The 25,161-nt window shown below is 40.9% G+C and overlaps 1 protein-coding gene across 7 annotated transcripts in view; it reads left to right on the top strand.

Annotated features, from left to right (window-relative positions):
• The first annotated feature begins 221 nt into the window (after positions 1–221).
• The window catches only part of GRM3 (glutamate metabotropic receptor 3), a 104,069-nt gene continuing 79,129 nt past the window's right edge, over positions 222–25,161 (top strand). For 2 of the 7 annotated variants that reach the window (XM_040062786.1, XM_040062784.1), the window contains exon 1: positions 222–922. The gene's annotated coding sequence lies outside the window, so the exon portion shown is untranslated. Of the gene's footprint in view, positions 923–2,046; positions 2,062–25,161 lie in introns of those variants that run through there. The other 5 variants (XM_040062787.1, XM_040062788.1, XM_040062785.1 and 2 more) reach the window with 4 other exon arrangements.

The following is a 25,161-nucleotide window of genomic DNA, read 5'->3' as shown; positions in this document are numbered from 1 at the left end:
TGAGGATGCGACAAGTCGCAGTGCCGGGGCGCAGCATCCTCGGAGGAGCGTGTGCGCTCCCCCCGCCCCGACCCCGTCCAATCAGGGCGCTGGAGGAGGGATGCTCGGGGCAGGGATGCAGGGTTGCCAGGCGACAGCAGCGTCCCCGTGTCCCGTCCCCCCCACACCCCTGTCCTCCCCCCGGGACCGGGCTGCGCTCTGCCCGCGCTGCCGGCGCAGTTAAACAGCCGCGGGGAGCCCCGCAGCGTGGGGCTCGTCTCCTTCCCAGGGCTCCTGCCACAGCCCCGCTCCCGGCCGTGCCAGGAGCAATAGCCAGCTCCGGAGTGAGAGCTAGGAACGCAGTCAATGAATAAATGGTAGGGATAAGGCTCAGCCGGCCCCTCCGCGCAGAGCCGAGCGCCGGGGGAGGCGGTCTGCGAACGCCAGCCAGCTCCCACTCCCTGTCTTTGCAACTCTAGGTCGCCTCCTAATTTAAAGCTTTGCGCCAATCCCCTTTGCCCGGAAAGGAGAGGAAATCTAGAAAGATGCCAGGCTGCGAAAAGGGACCCCAATTCACAGCGCCGGTCCCGGGCGCTGCCTGGCTAAGCAGAGCCAAAGTTGGGCAGAGGAAAGGGAAGCGGGTGCTCCGGAGGACAGGGGGAAGGAAGGGGATCATCTCTTGGTGATCGCTACCTCTCCGTCCCGTTGTCCCCCTCTTCTCCTTCCCTCACAGCTTACCTCTGACCACTTAGGAGGCCTTGATGAGTTTCCATCGGGATCCGATCCAAGGTGGGGGGGAGAAAGGGTGATTGTTCCCAGAGGAAGCAGCTCACACAAGTTTGGGGGGCGAGACTCCCCGGTGGATGTTTAACGAGCACATCGGGAGGCCCGCGATGCCCGGGGGCAGCTGGAGACCCTCATCAGGACCTATCCTCATTGCACGGTAAGAAGCTGGGCACTGCTATCCCGCGTCCTGGTCCCTGCATCTCACATCCCCGTCTCTGCATCCTGCGTCTCGGATTCGCGCATCGCGATCCTCACATCCCCGTATCCCGCATCTCAATCCTCTCATCCCACTCCTTGCATCCCACACCCTGCAGCCTGGATCCCTGCATCCCGGGTCCCTGCAGCCCACCCCCGCCCCATTCTGTGCCTGGACCAGACGCAGCCGCTGCCCCGGGGGTTGCGGGTTGTGCAGCCAGGAAAAAGTTTAGAGCGGGGAATTGTGAAGAGGTTTCCAGACGGGATTCGGGGGGCAGGAGAAACGGGGAAGGAGGGAGCAGGGGGAGAACAAGGGCTTTTACACTTGCAGAGGAAGGGAAGGGTTCAGGGGCACCCCTGTACTCGACAGTTGGGGGGACCGGGGAAGGGGGGGGGGGGACGACAATGTGCAGAAAGGAGCTGCGTCCAGATGTTGCCCAGAGGTTCCTGCTCCCACAGGCTTTGGGGGTGAAGGGATGAGATCTTCAGCTTGCCATCCTATGCCCTTCCTTAAACTGGGGTGGAAAGTGCCAAGCCAGCAGCTGGGAAAGCTGTGCTGAGTGCCCAGCTCATCTCCCTGGATCTGCTGCTGGGAGAGAGAAGAGAGGTGGGGAACCTTAAGGAAATTGGAAGTGCTTTGTTCCTCTGGGAATAGGACCCTGCAGGGACCTGGCTCGCTCCAGGATCCTAATACCGGTTTGTTTCAAAAAGGAAGCAGAGATTAGCAGGGATTATACAGCCATTGTAACTCTTCCTCATACATATATCTGCCCACGTATCTGTGTGTCCATGTGAGTACACAGCCAGCGGTGTAGGTGTGTGTGTGTGTGCTTCTGGAGCTGTCTGTGCCTGTGGTTGTGCCTTGTCCATGTCCCTGTGTCTCTGGGTGTGCAGGTTTGTATCTGTGCTTCTGTGTTTGTTCGGATGCATGTGGATGTTTTATATGTACAGATTCTTAGGAATGTGTTTCTTATTCCTAGACAGCGTTTCTCTAACCCTCTGTAGACCTAGAGGTGTGTGGGTACGTACCTTCACCCGTGTGTGTGCCAGCTGGGACACTCGTGTGGGTGTGAGACAGAGTATCTCCATGCCAGTGTATAGGTAGGATGTGGGGAGGAGAGTTGGATTTTGGGGGCTTTATGCCCCCACATTATCACAGAGTTTCAATGGATCGTTTTATGTACACATCCTTGTATTTCACCAATCTTGATAAAACTCAAGCAATTCATGAAAAACTAAGCAGGCATCTCACCCATACTGCATTGAAGTGAACTAAGGATTTGCTGGTAGTTTGTGAGTTCTTTGGTGTCTTCTCAGTTTAGGCCACCTGCTGAAGATTATTTTACTTTTTTGTTGTTAGTTTGTTGGGTTGGTTTTGTTGGTGGTGGTGGTTTTTTTAGGGTTTTTTTTGTTTGTTAAATCAGCTTTAAAAAACACTTAATTGGAAGACTGTGAAACAGAACAGCCTGGGACACAGACTGGTACCTATTTCAGCTTGCATAAGTATATGCCTCATGTTGATTAAATATTCATGAAAACAATTTGAAAATCACACAGCCCACCTGATCAAATACATATTTTAGGAAAATTATGTTTTTCATTTTCTTGAAATGCACCTAAATCATGATGACTTTTTCTGCTGTTATTTATGTTGATAAATGTATTACAAGGAAAGGTAACTTCTACAATTATATTGGGAAAAATTGCACATTAAACAAGTTTTATTCACAATTAAGGTAATAGAAAAATTATACTTCTGTAATGTTCATCTTTTGAGTGAAACCAGTAACAATTCATGTGAATCCTTCTTAATGAACTGATTATTTGAAGAGCAGTGCAAGTTAATTTTCCCCTACTAGAATATTTCATACTTTAATTTCTGTGAGTTTCTTGTTTGGTTGTTAGGGGTTTGTTTTAAGAATAAGGCTGTCCACTACCCTCAATATCTTTAGAGCCCTCCATCATATATAAAACATAAAACACTCTTCAAAACAGAAAATATATTAGTTGCTCTACTGCTCTGTAACTTAAAGACAATCAAAATGGCATTGGTATTGAGTACATTAAAACTAGACTTTCATCATGGAGTCAAAATGCTTTTCTAATCACTGTTGATGTTTGCCTGGGTTACTTGTGTTGATGACCTACTTTTAAGCTTCTACAAATAAAGGAATAAAGTTTTTTTAGGCAAATGTTGACACCTTTTCTAGAAGTAAGATTCTAATTTTATCATTGAAAGACTGGATCTAAAGCAAGATGCAGGGGTAAGGTATCTTTCTGGATTCACATAATGTTTTTACAGTTAAATAAATGTGACAAAGCAATGTACTAAATCAGACTGGAGAGCCAAAATAAAAGAAATACATTATAAACAATGTTATCATTCAGTTCAGTGGTCTGTGTTACATAAGTGGACCTGAATTTGGAAATGAAGGCAGTGTAGGGACGTATAGTGGCATTAAAGAAAGAACAATTTGGATGTTTTGTGTGAACACAACTCGCCCATGGCAGTTTCATACAGAACATAAATTGTGCTGTGGCTCATAGAGTTCAGTATAGAATACTATAAGATGTGAAAGACCTGTTCTAATGTTGCTTATGCTGGGGTCAAATTGCAATTTTACCTTTAAAGCCAGTGGGTTAAATTCTCTGTTTGCCCACAAGAATTCAGGTGGGTCACATGAGGTGTGCACCCACCAAAAGTCTGGTTTATCAGTACAGTTTGAGAATCCAGCCTCAGGATTTCACAGGGTGTGAGATCCTGTCTATGAGGCTGCTAAATTTGCCAACAGCATCCTACTGACAGGACTTCATCCTCTGATCAGTTTTCAAAAGCTGTCTCCAAAGTCCTATGAAATTGTATCAGGATTGTTGCGCCTTGTTTGCTCTGCCTTGTTGTACTATAGTTATTGATCAGTTTGTATTTTTGTCACTGGTAAATTCACTCTCAGGATGTCATAGAACACCTCCAAGATGTTTGACACTCTCCAGGACCAGACAGCATTACTGTCTGTGTGGGAATGTGTATAACTATGGCAAGCTATATAAGTTCTTGTGAAGATGGTGTAATATTTACTGTTGGGGTATTTTATTTGCTTAATGGTATAAAACTGAGAGCTGGTTTAAACCTTAATCAAGAACTTAGTCCAGGTCAGTGAGTTAAAGAGAATATTGTCCTCTTGCTCTCTCCTAGTGTGGAGAATAAGTCTGTGCTTTAATCCCTGAGTGGGTTGCATTTGCAATGGAGGGGTATCCACAGCCAAAAAAACAGGGTGACCAGAGGAAGAATCAGCCACCCTGCCACTGCAGCCAGCCCTGAATGTCCAGAGCAACACCATGGTGGACCTGAGGTCCAAAGGTGGCAGGAACGCAGGGCAGTATCCTACAGCGGTGCCATCCTCCCAAGTCTCTGCCTGTGACTGTTTCTTGCTGTGGATTTAGCAAGACAGCTTTCACTCTGATAATCCAGCCCTAAACTGGTAGAAAAAAAAATGAAACACATTTCATTTTATGAAAATAAAGATTGACAGAAAACTCTGAGTTTAATTTAGCAGTAGGAGTAAAATGACCAAAAAAAAAAAAAAAATCCTTCAAGGCACAAAGATGCCTGGGAATAGCCTCAATGCAATTGTCAGGTATTTCCACTGGGACAAAACCACAGTTCATTGTTAGGAGTGCTTTAACTATTGCAGATTAGTGCAATTTCTTCAGGTTTCTTTCTTCAGATAAGCCCAGAATGCCCTGTGTGATCTCAAAGGATTTGCTGGCTTACCTTATTGTCTTAAGAGGTTTTCAGGCATTTATTTCAGGGATGTGCAGATTTTCAAAAATACTGCAAGAAATATACTGTCTTTTATCCACCTGCCTTTCAAGAGTAATGTAGCAAATTTTCATGGGGGTAAATCACTGAACCTATCAAAGTCAAAAAGAGGAGAAGTTACAAGAGCTACAGCAAATTAGACAAAAAAAAAAAAAAAAAAAAAAAAAAAAGATGTAGAACTATATTGCTTTTATCTGATATTGGTCAACTCTAATATAAAATTATGTAGTTGGAACAATTATCATGGTTCTTTTCATGGCTATGCTGAGATTATGGGAGTATTTATGCAGTCAGCAATGATACTGCTTGTGTAGGAAATACATGGGCTCCTCATATAAATCAACAGGCTTTCTCAAAAATTTAAGAATCCTGTTAGCAGCTTTTCCAAACTGCCTAAGGCCCAGCATATCCACATGCAAAAGCATGTCCTTAATCCCAGTTACTGAGGCAGCCTTCCCTCAGAACACTTCAAAGTCTGGCAGGTGGCTTGAACTTGATAGCACTGGTGATCCTGACCTTCAAAGTCACTTTCCCAGTGCATCCAAAGGGACACAGCATGATAACCAAGTATATAAACTAGATCAAACATGCATCAAGCAAGGTGCCTAGAGAAGGAATCGCTGGTAAACTTTTCATGGATGAAATGGGAACTTGGACTTTTTATGGATGCTGTGGGACCTTGAAATTCTCCATTAGAAAAGTGAATAGAGAAGGGAAAAAATTATGAAAATGAAAAGAAGTTTGAGGAAAATGTCTCTGTACAAGAAAAAATTGGGAAAATAAAGATAAGAAAATTGCTTGATAGAAAAGGAAAAAAATATATCAGTAGAGATACTCAAATGACTATTCAAGCTGGAAGAAAAGTAAATTAAATGATAAGCCAGTTGTGGGAGGAAGAGATTTTAATGCAGATGAAGGTAGTGAAGTCAATGAAGACATTGTCAGATTCCAGAGGAAAATCAAGGAAGTCTGCAGGAGAAAATTAAGTCAAAAGTTAAATGGGTGACCACAAAGTCACCAAATTCACAAGACAGAATTCCCTTAGGAGAAATAATGGGACAATTGGTTTTTCATGTGAAGAAGGATGAACATGTTAGTTTAGAGTACCCTTTAAGGAACAGGGTACCTGAAAGAAGGGGTGCTGAATAGGGGAGGTAGACTATGCCAGTGAGAAGAAACAAAAATGCTCTTGAGAAAATGGGAAGTGCTTGAGGAGGGAACAAAGGGAAGAACAAAATAGGGAAGAAAAATGAAAGGATTGGGATTGGCATGACATCAGAGGAAAAGCACTGACAAAAGCGGGAAGAAGGGACTGACAAAACAAAACAAAAAAAGGAAAGAAAAGAGTATTAAAGGGTGTGGGAGGTACAGAAAAGTCACCTCCCAGTGGTACAGAGGAGGAGCTGAGGCCTGGGCATGCGAGGAGGAAAGAGCTGAAGGGAACCTGGGAACTGAGAAAAATCTTTGTCTAAAACATGACATGCTGGTGGAAGTCAGAGAGAGAGAAGAGACAATATGCAGAATATAGACACTGACAGCACCCTCAGCTGAGAAATACAGTAAAATTTATACATTATCTTCCACTCCATTAAAAGCTCCACTAAGGAGCCCACACACAAACCAGGGACAATTTCTGTGTTACCTATGTGCTGCATCTGGAGAAGGGACACACAACTACATAACTGCATGATCTGGGGCTCTGCAAAGCCTCAGCCTTTGGGTTGTGGTGGCTGGTCCTCCAAAGGACACATTGCAGAGCTGACAGAGATCCTGCCCTGTGGTCTGTGAAGGAGGATGCTGCAGACAATTCATGGAGGGAGCAGTGGGATTCTCATATGGAATGAGCCCTGTAGAGAAGCTGGCTGAGACAAGTGGGCAACAAGGCTGAGACAAGTGGGCTGTCTGATTATACTGAGAGATTCTAATCCTCTTTCAGCAAAATTGATGTGTCAGATGCCAAATATAACACTAAAGGGACATTAATGGCTTGCAACGGGCTCTGAACACTGGGCGGTCAAACCGATGCTGAGGTGTAGGATGGGGCACCATTTGAAAAGGGTTTGAAAATCTTACAAAACATTGTTTCACACCTAAGTTCTTAAAATTTATCCCTAAATATATTCGTAATTTTTTTCAGCCCTAGAAGTTCCTAAATACCATTTCATCAGTGGTGTGACTCCCCGCTCCACAGATGTGTAGTAGCAGGGCTGCTACAGAAATTGTCTCTGTTATAGAAAGGCAGGTTAAATACACTCCTCCTCCCTGGTGGGGAAAGGAGCCCGATGGAAAGATAGTCTAGGGTTCTCTGAGAAGCTCCTAAACCAGCACTGACTTTGTTGACCTTGAGCAGTTAAAAGTACACCTCACCATACCAGTTGTCTACTTTCCGTAATGTAGCTGTGATTAAGTCTCCTTAGATCCCAAACTGTCCCCAGCTTGTGTATGCCAGGCCTCCACAATGGGACACTTGCAGCTGTGCTCAAGGGAACATTTCTACATGAGTGTTTTGTAAGAGATTTTTGGCTGAGGTACTTCTGGATGCAGTACTTTCTGCCTAGCAATTTCTGTATTGCTTTTTAATCATTATATATTATACTGTTATTACTAATTTAATTCACATTGGTTGCATCATATAGTGAAGAAATTATCAGGAAAGCATGAGAAGACATGTTCTGTTAGTTTAAAAATATTACATTTGTAATGCTTAGCAGAAACTGGCTACCCTACTGTTAGACTCACGTAGTAAGAAATGTGATAAAAATCAAGAAGCAAATTTTGAGAAGGTTTCCAGAACTCATAGAATGATTAATTTTTTCCCTTTTATTTATCTGTATTTTTATGACAAGAGAAAGGAGGAAAAAAGAAAGATAAAAATATTGTGCAATAGCACATGTAGGGTTCAGAGCTGAGGTATTAAGAGTATGCATGGATCAGCTCATGTGGCACAGAAATGTCAAAAATTATCTTTCTCTGCAACACCATTTAAAATTGATATTTTTTATGCAAAAAATATAATTGGTTTTGCCATGACAAATCAGTTTTCAAAAAGCTTCCTTATAATTTTTTTGTGAGATTTTGTGTGTATTTGATTGTTGAATGTCACCAGTCAAGAATATGACTATGGACTGTTTTGCTTTTTATCACAGATTTTTAATGGCATTTTTACAATCCTTTAGTTATTCAGAAAGACATCTTCACTGTCTGTCAACTGAAACTGCATTTGGTTCCATTATAAAATTTCCAGAGGTTTCTCTAATACCACAAATTAAATGTCTTGATTTTACCTTGCTACAGATGTATTTTACCAGTAATTTAACTCTGCCTTGCCAAAAGCAGGGGAGAAAAGCACCCATGTGGGGCATCAATGTAGTAATACTGAATTAAACTTTGGCAAAATTGTGTGAAAAGGATGCCTCACAACACCTAATAGATGGTACACTGTGTTATTTGCATAGAGACTATTAAATTTCCTGTTTTCCTTATATGAAATACTTGTCCATAAAATACCATTTTTCTAGAAAATTTCCAAATTTATTGGAATCTTCTTAAATATTTTCCAAACACTGTAAGAACACACAAAAGTATACTTGTAAAATCTATCTTGCAAGCATTTCATTGTATTCCCTCTGGATCTCTTAATTGTGCTGCTCATTTTGTTCCTCGCAGCCACCATGGCTTTAGGAGAGCCCTGACAATACCAGAGATCAGCAGACAATGCATTTTATTAAACAGGTGCAAGCTCATCCCACACTGACTGATGATGAGGTTATCAGGCAAGTTTCTGCTCTCAGAAGCTGAGGAAAAGGAGAGCAATTGTGTGGGAATGGTAGACCAACACTCAAGTCTGTTTTAGCCAAATACTCTTAAAACATACAGCTCAAGCTTCTTTATCACACCATTATTACAAAATACATTTACCAAAAAAAAAAAAAAAAAAAAAAAAAAAGGGGGGGGGGGGGGGGCGGGGCGGGCATTTACTTCATAACCAAGATATAAACTGTCTACCTCAGGTCTTAAAAGCAGAACAAACCCCACTGCTGTTCCAACAAAAGCAACATGCAGCCCATGTCTTTTTCATCCATTCACTTGTCATTGTAACTGTCATAAGGTGCATTTACATAGGGCCAATCCCACAGCTGATTCACTAAGATGATTTTATGGGTGAAAAGGGAACATGACTTAATAGAGTCACTCCAGGAATACAAATAAAATCAGATAACTTTCAGAGAATAATAGCTTTCCTTTCTGAAGTGGACTTTAAATCTCTAAGAAGAGAATAGCTCTGCTTAAAAGCAATCTTTTTTTCTTCACTCAGGAGTGATCTCCGATTAATTGTGCAGTTTAGCTGAACTTTGCTTTCCTTGGTATCCTAGGAGAAAAGCTCTGACAGACTGGGAATTTTAACTTGTTTGTAATGTAAACTCAGTATACTGGTGGTGCTTTTTCAACACTCCAGAAACTGCTTGGGAGGAAAAAGAAATAAATAAAAAGGCTTTGATCCCCTGAGCAAACAAAGAGGGGAGAAGGAGGTTAAAAGAACCATCATTTGTTAAATGCAGAGAAGGAAAATGTGGGAAAGGTGTTTCTATTTTAACAGTTTCGGAGGCTGAAAGACTCTTGGAAATATCAGACACTTCAACAGCATTAAAGGCCTCTGATGAATAAGGTTTGATGCTTTATTTTTATTGTGTCATTGACATTTCTGAGATTTCTAAGGATTATGAAATTCTCAATAATATCAGTCACCTAAACAAGACTTTTTTTTCCCAGAAGCAAATATCCAGGACAAAGCTTAGCAATTAATGCTAATTCCTTGAGTACCAAGCTCAGATAAACCTATTCCTAGTGGCATTATTCAGTATGAAGAAAGGGCAAGTTTAGTCTGGAAGTAACACCTGGGAGCTGAGATTTAATTTGTATATCAGGTTTTTGTCCAAAGGGTGGAATGTAAATTGAAGCTTGCAGTAGCAAGGAGGGGGGTGACTCAGTCATGCTGTGTTGGATGCTTACCTCTGGGAGATGCTTCCACTCCCAAAAATATTGGTATTTTGGCCAGTAGGTAAGATGTAGTCAAGTCTTACATTACTTCTACTTATCTGCCTGTCTATTCCACCTTTTTTCAAGGAAGGAAGCAGACGAATAGTTCCATTTAGACCTAACTACCTTAAATCAATGTCCAGGGAACGGCTGCAGAATAATAGGGTTTCTTAGTCCCTGTGATTTCCTGGCGAGGGCACAAGGTTCCAATTAGAACTTATCCTGAGAGAGTGCAGTGTCCATTAGGGTAGAAATGGATGGAAATAAGCCCTTTTCATGTAAGATTCTTCATTTCCATAGATTGTACACAACGTTCCCTTTGTCTGAACGCAGCATTTATAGTTCCGCAGATAATGACACCAGTAAGGACCTCATCTGATCCATCTCCCCCTCCAAAGATGGCATAAACTGTCTTGAAGCCTTTATTAACTGAGACTTGGTGAATGATTTCCTTAAAATCTGAAATGACAGACATTTCACAGCCTCCTGCAAAAGCAAGTGCCTCACTGCTCTTATGGGCAGAAGGTCTCCAAGAGTTTAACTAAATCCCACTTTTTGCAACCAAGCCTATCACTCTTATCCTCTCTCCTATGGAAATTTGAAGCAATTCAGCATTTTCTTTTCCATTCCAGCCTTTTATATTGCAAAAGGATTAGATTTGGGCTGTTTAATGTTCATTTAGGTAATGTTCCCCTCAGTCATCTCCTCCCGACTCAGTGAAATAACTGGTTTTCTTTTGCTATTTGCTTTTCTAAGTAGCTTGTTTTTCTTGCTGTTTTCCTTTTGCCTTCTCCAGTAGCTCATCTGGACCCATACACAAAAGATGAGTACCAGCAATTAAAGGCTTGACTTCCCTCGTCTTGAATATGACATTTCTCAAAGAAATTCTTTGTACCATTTCTTTCTTCTGTTCTCCAAGCCTCACTCCAGCCAGCATTTTGCCCAAAGAACCCTCAGGAGCTGCCCAGAGCCATAGTGATGTCCTTGTCCTGTCACATTTCAATTTCCTATATTTTTTCTTGACTTCTTGTGGCCATTCGTAGTTTGCAACCACATCCACCTCCAACCAAGCTCTCACAACCACATTAACATCTCAGAAGAAAAAATTTTAAGGCTGTTTGAACAACCTGCTTCTTTGTCTTTGTCAGGAGGGTCTGTGTGGGCCATGGCTTCTGTTGGTTCAGTCACTGCTAAAGAGAGGGGATGCTTGACTGCTGCATTGTTTTCCATGTCTGAAGTGCAGGAGCCCTCATGGTGGGGAAGCCTCCAGACCAACTCCAACCATAAAATGGATGGATGTTGCAGAGCTGGGTGATGGATACAGATGTGTAATGAGCACTCATTTGGGTATTCCAGCTGCAGGCCCGTGGAAAGGCAGGAGCAGCTCGTGCTCTTAGGCTCGTGATCACAGTCAGGAGGTCTCCAATGAGATGTTAGACTTTGCTGCTGGCAAACCCACACAGAGTTCAACTACATTAAGCCTGATGAATGTGGCATTAGGCAAGAATCCAGAACTCCATGACCCCTAGACATACTTTGTGCCTCACTTGCTTAATTTCTCTTCTTTTATTAAGACTCAAACTTTTCCCTGGCCAATCTAGAATATTTCCCAAAATACCCAGGACATGGATAATGTCAGAGAGGTCCTAATGATGCTGCCACAAATACTTGCCCCAAAGGTTACTTAGAGAACCTTTACATCTGTTAGGTTCACGCAAAACGGCCAAAAAAAAAAAAAAATATCCTCAGGAAGGAAAAAATAAAAAGCTCGTGTATCTGTAGCAATTCATGGGGCACCATAATATTGCAAAAAGAAAAAAAAAAGTTCCCCCTAGTCTTCAAATTAATCAACATGCTGTTTTAATGTGTCTCAGTGAATTGAGTCCAGCTCACTTTTTCCTGACTTTTAACTTCCAAGCCTTGAATTCCCCCTGAACAGTAAGCAGCTGCTTTGAAGATTTAACTGTCTCGACTCTACCAGAGCACAAGCCACCACTATGTATGAGAGAAGTCCCTTTTCTCTGTCTAGCTTGGTCACATTGGGACAGCTAAATAATCACTCCTTGGATGCACTGGGTGAAAGGGACTATTGGTGTCCATGTAAGAGAGAAATTTTTTACAGTCTGGGATAGGGAGACACAGAGAGGCATGTTCAGGCAACTCATGGATGAATGTTGATGATTTTTTCTCTCCACTTGTAGGAGAGAAAACCCCAAACACTCATCCGATATGTTGGCTCTTGAACATAGATCATGCTAAATAAATCAGGTACCTAAGATACACTGTCTGATCCATGGTCAGCAGGGCCTGGCATTGTAATGTGATTATTGAATGGTCAGCAGTGTGTTCCCAAGGCCTTAAAAAACAGTTTCCAGGTATATGCACCTCTATTTAACTGACAGGACTAATCTCAGTATTATTTTAGAGTGCTGCAAAATTTTTTGCAACACTTTTTTTTAAAGCACCATGTAATAGGTTCTCTAGCATGTCCCATTTTTGTCCATTCCCATTTATGAGATCGTTTCCATGCCAATGATCACAATTAAATACTAATATAAGTAATTTTCAAAAATAAAAGCACATTTGGAATGATCTGCATTTATCTTTAGAGACCAAGAGCTGCAAAGATGAATGGATTGAGAGGGTTTAAACACTAGGCTAATTGTCCATTAGACAACCTAAGACCAATTAAGTGTGCTAATCCATTCAATAATTTTTCCAGATATTTCCTTTATTATCCATGCCAAAATTATTTTGCATGTATTAATTCACCTATCCTTATTTATTAATTAAAAAAATCTCACTTGAAATGCAGGTCTTGTATCCTATAGTCCTTTCTCAAGCAAAACTTCCATTATAGCAGTAGCAGAAGGACTTCAAGATGTGACTGGAACTCTCTGTACTGCTCTTCTCCTAAAATAAAATGTAAATTCTTTCCATAAGATTCATCTGAATGCATTCTCTACCTGTATTGATTCCAGATACTCTCTGTATTTAATTAAGACATATTTTTCTGCAAAATTATGCATAGTTCTATGCAGTGTTCAATGAAAGTGGTCCAGACTGTACCTGACCAGAAGAATTGATCTAAAATTTATTGCTGATTGCTGACTATTATTATGCATTAATTTTTACATTGTTTTGATGTGTAATTGACTGTTTTCCAGATAAGTAGATAGAGATTTATTGATAACTAACTTGATTATCATGTGTTCCAGGTTCAAAAAAGTAATTTTTTTGTTGTTTTTTGGGGGTTTGTTTTTGTTTTTGTTTTTGTTTTCTTGACCAGCTGTACATTAATATTATCAGATTCTGGTTTCCAAAATAATTCTTGGAGGAAAACAGACATCATAAAATTATTCACAAAGACGTTACCACAAATAAGGGATATGAACCACAGGCCAAGTAGCAGTGCAGCAGGAATAGGTTTAAGGTTATGGAAGCTCGGAAGAAGAGCATGACTCAACACGATAGTATCATATTGCTGTGAAAAAAGGAAAATTTCTACTAGGATTAATAAACAGGAATATTTTTCCTGTTAATATTGTCTTCAAGATATGGAATGCAAATATTAATCTCTGCTCAACACTAGTAGGGCCACTTTTGGGATATGGTGCCCAGTTTTGAGAATTATATTTTAAGAAAGACTATAAATCTCTTGGAGTGCATGGAATATCAACACAGAGAATTGTGTGGAACAAATAGATTTGTCACAGGTAAGTAAAAGTCTTAAGCTGTCACACAGAAGACTAGACCTCAGGAAAAACTTTTAATTGTAAGGAATGGGAAAGATGGAATAAACTTCTGGGAAATTGAAGAAGTTCCTTTCACCAAAGTGTCTAGAAAAAAGTTACCCAAGACATGAGTTAGATAAGACATAAATAAAGTTGATCTTGATTTGGGTAATAGCAAATGAAGATCAAGATCAAGACCTTTTTGGGTCCCTTCTAACCCTCTTCTTCTCTCAGTTGACCTGAACATAATTCAGGCTTCCTATGCCAGGGTCTGTATTTGGCAAACCTCTAGTGGTGAGGGGGAAAAATGGACAAATTGCAAGAGCAAAGTCGTCCTTCAAGAGAGGCAAGCTCTGTCATGCAGGGGCAAATCATGTATGTATACAGGGCAAGAATGGATCACAAGTCTCTGCTTAGTTCACATGCACACTCCTTATGAGTGACTTCAGTAAAGACAGACATATCATGTAAAAACAATGAGCAGCCTCGCCTCAGTGTAGAGGCTGTGCAGAAGTCCCTATGTGTCTGCAAAACCAAGCATTAAATGAGCTCTAATATTAGGACAACAGAGAAACAAGAAAGGAAGGAGCAGCATGCCTTGTGCTGTCAACTTTAGAGTCTACTCTGCTTGTTCACAGGCTTTGATACCCTCATGTGTAGGCAGCACACTATACAAGGTTATAAACTTATGTATGTTTTTGGAATATTTGCATAAGGAAATGAATGCAGTAAATCTGTTGACGTCGTCAATGCAGAACTACAGTAACTCTAAAGCTTTCTGCACTGCAGTGATGATTATGAAACTAGTAGGTAGTTTATGTTATTAACTCAAGGCATCATCTTTAATAAATACTCATAAAACACATCAGCAAAAGTATAAACTGCAGGAACATGAGTAGGAAATTTGTGACATGCTCTCTATCACAGATAAATTGTTAACACTGCTGTTCAGTAATTATTTAATCAAAAGCACACTTAGGAAAAATCTGAAATAACAGAGAGATTTCAGTTTTCAGACTAAGAGTTCTATCTTCACGTTAATTACTGAAGCGGGGTTATAGTATATTTTAATAAAAGTGTGCAATAATATTGAAATTCAAATAACTCCTTTGAGGCTTTATGGCTCATACAAAATGCAAAGAAATTCAGAAAGAAAAAATTTTCCAAATTAATAATTCTTTCTTAAAGAGTGATAGAGTTAGATGTTTTCTTCTAAAAGGACATTATGTTTTGTTTTGAGTATGTGTAGAAAATATTCATGTCATGGATAGGAAGGATATTTCATGCAAATTACACTCTTTCCTTTCTATCCTGAAGTTTTTCTTCCATTCAAAAGATCCTGTATCTTTCATCATTCAAGGCTTCTCTGCACTGACCCCATAGAATACTGAAATATTCCTTTTATCTGCCCTAAATCAGGTGAAGAGTAAAAAGATATTGATTTTCATACAGTATAAATAGTTCACAAATGTATAAAAATTTAATTCAGGATTCAGTGGGTCAAATACTAGATTGTGATAAATTAGCAACAAACAGTGGAGTTGGTCTATGTTACAGAAACTGGCAGTGCTGTTCAATTTGTCCGGAGTGCTGCACTTCCATCATTTAATAGCTTCAAGAGATAATATAAACTGCAGTTTTGGCTTCTCAAAGTCAGCTTCTTCCTTCCCTTACTCTTACTCAGTAGAGAAGACTTTGCAGCAAAATCTTTGTGCTGTACTAAAACATCTCACTTGCCCCTCTCTGAGAGTGGATGCTGCACTCTGAGCTTGGCCATCACCAGTACAAAGCTGCTGGGGAACTGATGGCATGAGAACATGAGTTATGAATGTGTCCCAATCCCTCAACTAGTGTAAATCAGTGTAACTGCACTGTTACAAGCTTCAAGGACAGAGATAGCTTGTAAATACAGGAAATAGAGGGGTTGTGCAACATAAACAAAGCCAGAAGAGACAATTCAATCTATCTCCTGACCCAAGGCAGAGTCAGTATTATCATATCACTTCTGGAAAAATATTACTTTTTCTTGAAATCTTGTGATGGTAAAGACTCCAAAACACTCCCAGACAGCATATCCCTGTGCCTCAGTACCTTTATGATGAGAACATTTTCCCCTAGTGTCTAGTCTAAATATTTATTTTACGGTTTAAGTTCATTTCTGCTTTAGCTAATGACACCAAAGTTCTTTCTTCCTAATTAATTTCTCACCCCTTGAGCTTAATGCGGCTTTGTTTACAATCTGGTCTGGCCACAGCTGTGATGGACCTGAGACTGCTGATTGGATTTGGAAAACTCTGAGTCTCGGGCCAGTGTATCTATCTATGCCTTCTCTAGTGGTCTGAAACTGGCACACTTCTCAGTCTGAGAGATCTTCCAGTCTCCTGAATTGGCCATCAAGCCATGAAACATTCATTGCCTCTGGAAGGACTCAAAGTAATGCTCATGAAAAAAACAGAGTCCTAGGATTGGAGTTTTTTTCTTTGTCACCTATTACAGGAACATTCTGTTAGGGTTTTTAACATAAGAAATAGATACAAAGACATGTTTTAGACTGTGTGATTAGCACAAAGGAAAGCACTATCTCATCAGTGGGACAATGCTTTCTTTCTGAGTTGTAGCACTTCTAATCTTATGCTCTTTAGAGAGATGACAAATGTCAGCCTGTGCATTAAGTGTTTTTAGATGGCATAGAGTTTTTGTTGCATGATGGTTCCAACTAATGCTTTACATTATTATCTCTTATGCTCATTAAAGGAAATGTTTAGCTTCTATCAAAGTAAAGGACTTTGTGTTAGGTGAAGAAAATAGCATTGGTTTGAAAATAAAATAGAGTATAAGCAAAAGAAAGAACTATTGCTGTTGAAAAAGGCTTTGATGAAAACAGTATTGAGAATGGCAGAAATATCTTTTTCTCTGATAATTTCTTCTCTATTAATGGCCTATTCTGCCGTGATCAATAAAAACTCCTTCAAGGGTCACAGTGCTTCCCAAGTTGATTACTGCAACAACAACAACAAAAATTCGGTTCAAAGCCTTTCCTGAGTAAACAGTTACTGATAACACTTTATCCTCCCTGTCCATTGCTCTTCACTAGGACTTGGTCTTCTCTAGCAAGATAAATGGAGACAGCAGCCTTGGCTGAACCTCAGGCTTGGGGACATTTCCACAATGAGAAGATTCACTACAGCATTTCCTTGCCCCTGCTCAACCTCACTTGGTACCAGGGTCAATTCACTTCCCTTCTGCTGAGATGCAGGGATGGAGCTTGGCATTTTCTGGTGGTCAGAGATATGTGTAGACTTTTCCAAGGCTCTTGTCCTCATTGCTGACTGTCAGCCATGCTTTAGGGCCTGGAGCTCTTCCTCTGTTTAATCATCCCATTCCACTGCAGGACCCAGGAACACAGTTTAATGACATCCTTCAGATGTTTCTAAGCCTCTTTCTTCCCTGAAATTTTCCAAGAGCCGTCAGAGTATGGACAAATTGCTAGGAAGCTCCTTTTTTGCCTCTTGCATCCTTAGGAGATGGTCTTCTTGAGCTTCTAAGACCTTTGCTGACTTTTTCAGAGTGACAACAGACAAGAATACCTGAAATTACAAAACAGGGTTATTTTCTCAGCTCAGTCACACTCTTCTGGAGTAAAATTGCAATGTCTCAGAGGACCTTTGGGCCTGTAGAGAACACAATAGGATTTGGATTGGTGCCTGGCACGTAGGCAGTGATCTCCTCACTCTTGCCCACAAAACTCCTGCTGTCTGCAGGCTGAGAACCCTGTGCCCCAAGCCCTTGAGGTCGCGTGTTTCTCCAGCCCAACTAAGTGTGTGGAGAGCAACTTTGAAGGCTTAGCTGGTCACACAGCTATGTTAATTGTTTTGCCTCTGGGTCTCTAGTATCATTAATTTTCCTGAGAACTTCTTGCAGTTAACCAAATACTTGCAGTTCATCTCAGACTCTGCAGGCTTACACCACATAAAAACCTTTCCTAAACAGGCAAGTAATTCTTTCCACTTCAAGTCAAATGAGCGGATTTCTATTGGAGCCTCTTGCTTGTGATTAACATCAACAGTGAAAATAATATTTCATTTGCCTCATGTCCCTCTAAAAGAGCAAAATTCTCTTTACTCCCACTTAGATGTTTGGAAGAACAAGCAGTTTCTCACCATTGCCCCTTCTATGAGATAATCTTGTTTTCCCCAGTTCAGAAAAAGCTTGTGAACTTTAGGGAGTAGGGGAGAAGGAGAAGTATTTGTAGTGACTTCTTGTACTTTTCACCACTTCTGTGACTACCAAGGAGTTGGTGCTTCTTTTGGTAATTTCATTCCACAGCCTCATTTTTTTCTGTACAAATCAAGGCAAAGAAGGGGGGATTTACTTCAGCAGACATAACCTGAAGCCACAGTGTAGAGGTCTACATCTCTGGAATGTCTAGGGTGGGACTCCAGTAGTTTAGGCTCAGTTTTATCTATGTTTCTCACATGACTGAAATTTTAGTCATAATTTTATTCATAGCCTGCTCTGTAACTGAACTCAAACAAGGTGCTATGTCAGCGAGAGAGGAAAACATGGTGCTGCTGGTTTTTCCTCTGGTCCTTGCCAAGCTGTCCTCCCTCATTTATTTCCAGAAGAGTCTGTTCTGTGTCTGTTCCAAAAAGAGACATTTTTCTCTCTGCAACACATCGGAGGAAGGCAAAATGTGTCTGAGATCCCACAAAGCTATCTTTATTATTTGGAGATAAGCTTGTCTTGTAAAAGGAATTTTCTCTCTCAGAATTCAGAGTTTGCTTTTCTGTTGAGGTTTGACTTTTTAACCAGACATGAAAGCAACAACTTACTTGTGCTTTGGGGATCTCTTGCACGGTTACACCTATGCTTCCTTAAATGTACGCAGATGACCTCTCCCAGAGACTGAATAATGACAGACATGGGCAACAGGAGCCTTTGTTTTAACCCAGTTCAAATCTTCCTAAGTTCTTAGTGTTAAACTATTAGTCTTGAAGTGGGAAATAATACAGGGCAGTGTTTTTGCTTGCATTATGCAAGAGGCCAAGCTGGAAAGTCAGTTATGGCCCCTATGTCTTGCCTTTAAAGTCAGTAGATCTGTGAATTAGCCATCCATAATCTTCAGGGATGCCAAATTAAAACTGTGTTACAGTGAGAAAGAAATACATTAGAAAACCTGGCAAGCATTCAAGTCTAAGCTCACTGTTCATCTTGATCTTGTTGATTTGAAAGATTTGCATGTCAGACCTTTCAGAAAACATTAAGTTACTCTTTCAGTCATCTCATAGTGTCAACACACTGGTCCAATATTAAGGTACTCAGATATGCAAACTCTTCTCAGTTTACATACTATGCATATGTGATAACTTTCATCTTGGTTATAATAAAGACTGAAGCAACAATTTCCTAAGCCAGAAGAATTTAACATTCTTAAACTAAAACACTGTTTCCTGTTCATAAAGCTGATTTGGGCTCAGAGCTTCTGTGGTTTGAGTGTGGAGGAGGTTGCATAGCACAAATTAAAGCAAATACATTTCCTTCCAAGTGGTGCTGTCAGAAAGTCACTTCTGCTAGACTCCAGTTTTCATGTAGAGGCGTTTGCAGTATCATAAATACCTGTTCTTCCTCCTCACGTCAGAAGCCCCTGAGACCTCAGGTTCCCTGATTTCCTTTTTGAGCACAGATTCCCTGACAGGGTTCACCAGAGTTTAGTTTAGTTTAAATTTGGTGCCTGGTGGGTTGAGTTCTTTATTTTCTTTCTTTAGCCTTTGCTGTCTTCGGTTGAAAGCTGTCATGCATTTGAAGATCGCCAATCAAAGGCTAGACTTTGCCCTTTCTGCATAAAACAGATGGAACCTGAGCCCTATAGCCCCCAGGAGTGGATTCTCATGATTTCCCTCATGTATTCCTTTCTCCTCCTCAAAGCTACCTTTTATTCCTCCTCCTCTGATGCACTTTGCAGTGTCTCCTGTTTTGAAGCTGGTTCAATTAGAGCTAGGGGAATTCTGGTGCTGTCAAAGCATCCTGGAGATTCCCAAATACCATAACCTTGCAAAGATTTCCCCACCTGCTGGATTTTCTGCTTGTTCACCAAGTCAGCTCACTTTTAGTCCCAAATGACCGGAGTATTAACAGGATCAGGACAAGGCCTTTACAACACCTGTCTTCTGTTCAATGGATGTGATTTTGGTTAAAAGGTTCATTCCTTTACATACTAAAATCATCCTAGTGATTAGTTCAAGATGTTACTCTGGCTTTGCGTGTCTTAACCAGGTAATAGCAACAATTACAAAGATATTCCCCTGCAGAACCTGAAAAGAACTCACCCTCTGCATTGCTCCAGTCTTATAACCTGGGCTGTATTCAACTTCAGGGTTCGGGGATTTGGAAAAAAATCTCACCTTTATGTTCTCTCCTTGTACTAAGGGTCTGTAATCACACACCTTTGCCCCAGTATCTCTTAATGTGGCAGAGGACAATACAGGCAGCCATTGCACTTACACAGGGACTGCTCATAGCCCTGTTACACTTTGTCCCCAGGACTGACCCACCAGGATGATGATGCTGCACTAGTGCTTTTGATGATTTAGTTTTTCCTAATCTAGAACTGAATTACAAAACTGAAAATTAATATTAACATATTCCCATCCAGGAATGTAGGAGTTTTTTTCCTAATGCCTTTACAGCTTAAAAAAGTATCTCTGGCATGAAATTGAAGGACCTCCACTGATTTTCACTGAATAACTTTTGAGTTACAGAACCATAAATACCAGGAAAGCAGACCAAGTTATTATTTTGTACCATTTGAATTCACAAATCCACTAGTACTAGCCCTCTTGTGATCATAGCTGTAGTTAAATAGATGAAAGGGGCTGTTTTTATAGATAAACCTTTGTTTGTCTCACCAGGCTTCATATTTACTGCTAAAATCAGTCAAAAAGTACTCACAGAACCAGGAAACAACTCTCCTTATGACTCATATATTACTAGGTCCAAACTGTTCTTAAACTGTTCCAGCCCAGAGTTAATGTATTTTTTAAAATAAATCCCAACTGTCAGTGGATGACTAGAGGTACAGAACTCATGTCTAAAAACTATTTGGTTCCTAATTTCACATTGTGTTTAAAAAAATTGTGAATTAGGCTAGATGTTTCATAATTCTGGACATCTGTCTTTGACAAATACATATGTCATAGTCAAGCAAAACAGCCCTAGGAGAATATGAAAGATGCTATTACCTTTTTAAAAAGAGACTAGCATGGTGAATTGAGAGAGTTAAAGCCATGTTTTCCACAAATACAGATGAACAAGCAGCTAAAGATTATTAAGATAACAGCAAAGACTGTAATTTCATAAAGTTTTACCAGTAGCTTATATCATACATCTGAGTTCTGTGATTTGAATGACCATCTACATGATTTATTCAAAAATGTGGATTTTGCCTCAGTGTTCCTATTGATCGTGGGTTTTATCTGGTCATTTGACAGCCTATTTCCTGAATGATTTTTTTCTGTGGTTTGGTTTGGTTCTGAGAGCTGAGAAATGCTGCAGATATTAAGCAGGGTAGGGCTTTGATCTCTGTTCCACCTGCTAATTCTCCATTGGATATTCAACACAAACTTGTCACAGAAGCAAACGACATCTCAACATGTAGGAAGTGAGAAACAGAGACAACACCGAGGAGAAAGCATCTTCTCCTTTTGTGAACTATTTTTACCTGACAGACTGTTATTCCACTGAGCAAACTCAAGACATGTAAAAGAAAATGCACTTTGCAGGCTCATCTTGGATCAGCTGAATCCTCAATATCTTTAATGTGCTCATATTTTTACCACTTTGTTCGTGATGCTGCGTCTGGCAGATTGCTGTGGCAAATCCAGCAACATTTCTCCTACAAACCAGCCATCCTGCTGTATAATAAAATACCCCCAAAAATCTGCATTTTGCTAAAATTGATGCCATGAGTATCTAAGAACAGCCTGATGGGAACTAGCAGAGTTCAATGCTACATTTATATTTTCTACAATAAAAGTGGCAGTCTGGTTCCAGTTCAGCACTTTCCTCACTACTTTCCCTGGACAAGGACAGTTATTGTTGTTGATATTATCAATGATTTTCACCATCTACCTTTTTCACATTTTAATCTTTCCTTATACAGGGGTAGGTGTTCTTCCATTAATCAAGGTGTTGCCATTAAATTAAAAAAAAAAAAAAAAAAAAGCCCAGAGGAATCTTTATCAATTTTCTCATGTTGAATTCAAAAACAACCTTTTTGTACCAGTGATTTTAACTCCTTTTTGCTAAACCTTTCCTATTTATCCCTGTGGATGCAGATTCTGCTGAAAATATATTATCATTAGGATTGTGTTTCTCAAAAAAGTAGAAAAGCATAGATATCAGGAAGTTAATCCTGGAGCCATGAAGAATCACAGGCCACAGGCTGAAAACTGAAATTTTACTGTTATTGAGAAATAGCATTTAAAAAAAAAAAAAAAAAATCTTACCTTAGAAGCAGACTGAGTTCCCAGAACACACACTGAAAAACAGCATTTCAGACAGATTTCTGGCTCATGCTTTGGAAGAACAGACAACTATATGTATTAAGTTTTTTTCACTAAATGCTTTTCTGCAGCGCTTTCTTCTACATTATCCTATTGAAGTGGGATTTTGCACTCTTGGCTCCCTGGGAATGCACCTCCAGCCAAAGGATTTACCCAATGCCTCTTTATCATTTCAAAAACCAGCATCAGCACTATTTGTGCTGAAGTGTATTAGTAGAAACACATCTCTCCATGATGACACACCCTACCTGTGTGTGCTGGCTTGAAGGCAAAACCAGCGAGAGACTCCAAGCCAGAAAAAACAATTTAATAGGAGAGGAAAAAAAAAAAGGCAAAATAAAATAAAACACATGCAATGATACAAAAGATCACTGACAGAGTCAGAATACAACCTGAAACCATGATGGTAGCAGTCCAGATGAAGTGGTCTTGTTGAAGCAGTGTTCCTGCAGAAAGGTCTGGTAGCTCTTGTCCTCTGGGAGTCCAGTGGGTAAGGCTGCCTGTGCTGTCCCAAGGCCCCGATTATATCCAGGTGGGAATTCTTGGCTCCTCCCCCTGGGCGGAGCATCTCACAATGGACTGATATTATTTTATCAGTTTTGCAATGGGTCCTTGATTGCCTATTAAACAGAGATAGTTCCTGGGGAGAGTTATCTATGAGTCATGCAGGACGGCATTGATGGGCCATTAACAGAAGATAGTCTGGAGGGAGGGGGCAAGGGAAACAGTGGTGCACAACAACATTTCATGTAGATGGTGATAGAATACATACTTTGGGCACATTTTACATTGTAACCTAGGACACTGTGCTCTTAGTTCAGCAGGTAGCTCCCATCCTTTTGCCATCATCCTGACACAGAACAATCCCAATCTGATTTGGGATGGCTGGGTGGGATGTCCTACACTTTTGTCCCGCTGTGCCCCCATGACTGTGTTCCGTTCTCATTCTGTTTATTACTGGGAAAAAATGGAGCAGAATTCCCTTTCCACATTAGTGTGACGGTTTCCCACATCACTTCTTGACAGCTTTTTTCAACCTGTTAAAGCAGAATTATGAACTGTCATGAGAAGGTAAAACTCCACCAATTTGTTTGCCTGATTGAAGATTTGTGGCAGGTATCCTGAAACCCCTTTGTGATGTCAGCTCACACAGGTAGCTCCCCCTCAGCTCATGCAGGCACACAAAATGTTCACAAATATGATATATAGGCTGTTAAGCATCCTGATGAGTGTGTAGCTCAGCTTCCAACACCTCACATCCGGCAGAGAGTTTCTAGTGCAGATAGTGAAATCCATGAGCTGCCTCTGTGTTATTAAGCAAATAGAAATGTTCTTACCTCCTTTTTGGAATACCAGAAACTACAAATAGTTCTGCTAATCTTAGTCTGGCTGTAGCGACCTGAGGCCATTTTTTAAAAATGGAAGGAGAAAGCTCACAAGTGTAGCTGTTGGAAGGGTTAGACATCCTGCCTACATAAAACCTGATAAATTAGTCTCCTCAAGTTAAGGGAGTGCCAGTGTCCCCGCTTTTAAGCATTTTTTTTCTGGGTTGGGTTTTTTCTGTCTCCCTCGAGGTCTTTGCCTCTCTGCACTGATGAGAGAGGGAGCTCTGTTGACACACATGGCTAGGCTCCAGGCCTTTTAATGATTAAAATTAAATAGGATTAAGTTCACTCATTTTGCTTATTTTTTTTCACCTATTGGAATGACTGAGAATAATTTACCTAACCTTCTTTCTTCTCCCTAGAAGAGAGGTATTAATTTTTTATCCCTTTAAAATTTCAGATTTTTTAGCACAAACTACAATGTATATTACCAGTGGAAATATTTTGATATAGTAGGGACTTCACCACATGCTTCAGTTGTTTTTATATCCATTACTGCTGTGCCATTTTAATGCAATTTTCCGCAGACTCCCGTGTTATTAACCTGCATTCATCATTTATATCCCTCTCCTGAGGCTTGTTGTAAGCCGCTACAGAAGGAGATAAACAAATTACAGATACAGGAATTAATTGTTGCCTCACTGGAGCGTCACTCCCAAGGAACTTTAGGAGCACTGGTTGGAATGAAGAAGCCCATAGGCCACACTGATGGGAATGGTAGGAGAAAGGTTGAATACAACTGGACAAAACCATATACAGGGAAACATAGATTAGGGCAGATATGAGAAAATGGAAGGCAGTGAAAGTGAACAAAATTAGTGCAGGTCTGCAAGGAATGAGGCTCTGCAAATCAGGTGTTAAACACTCCTTCCAGCAAGGTTTGCTCCCTGTTGTACATACAGCCTTTTCTACAAGCTACGCTACCTCTGATAAGCTCAATATACAGCTCTGCCTCCTCTTTTTTTTAGTACCCTGCCCACTGAGGTTCAGGCATAGAAATCCCTGCTCCCTCACAAGGGAGAGGAGACAGAGTGGTTTGACTCTTCCTGGCAGATCCTGGGTGTCCTCTGGTCCCAGCCCCATCTCCAACACAGAGCAGCTGCCCAAGGCTTGGCAGCACAGCCCTGGAGGAGGGCAAGGGCAGCATGGGGAAAAGGAAGAAGGACCACAGTGCTGAAAAGGAAGACATTGTTAAAAGAGAGAAGTAGAGAGAAGAAGGGACATGAGGGTGAAGTGGTTTCAGAGGAACGTGAGGGCACATCAAAGAGATTGTGTTTTTAAAGAAGCATATGGTGCCTTGAACCTCAGGGGAGCTGTGTTGTGCTACAGTGGGTAATGACAAAGAGTAACAGACTGTCCCTTTCCCTGAAAATCATGTGGTTGGAACAGATAAAATATGTCAGAGTAGAGATGAGTGACTGGCCCAGTGTCCAACAGGAGCTCTGCACTGCAGCCACTGAGAGCACCCAGGCAAAGCCCAGCCAGATGTGCCAGTGAGGGACTGCTGCCCCCGGGAGCGCGGGAAAACCCGGGGGACAGAGAACACTGACGAGGCAGAGGGTATGAAAAGGGCAAGGGAATGGTGCAAAGCTTGGCTCCAGTGAGGTTTGCTAGCCTGACCTCAAGTGTACAAAGAGCCCGTGAGAGAGTGAGAGCATGACTGA

Source organism: Hirundo rustica, chromosome 4 (genome assembly GCF_015227805.2).
Source record: "Hirundo rustica isolate bHirRus1 chromosome 4, bHirRus1.pri.v3, whole genome shotgun sequence".
Classification (NCBI taxonomy): domain Eukaryota; kingdom Metazoa; phylum Chordata; class Aves; order Passeriformes; family Hirundinidae; genus Hirundo; species Hirundo rustica.
The sequence above is the reverse complement of the archived record's forward strand: the minus strand, read 5'-3'. Positions and strand labels throughout refer to the sequence as shown.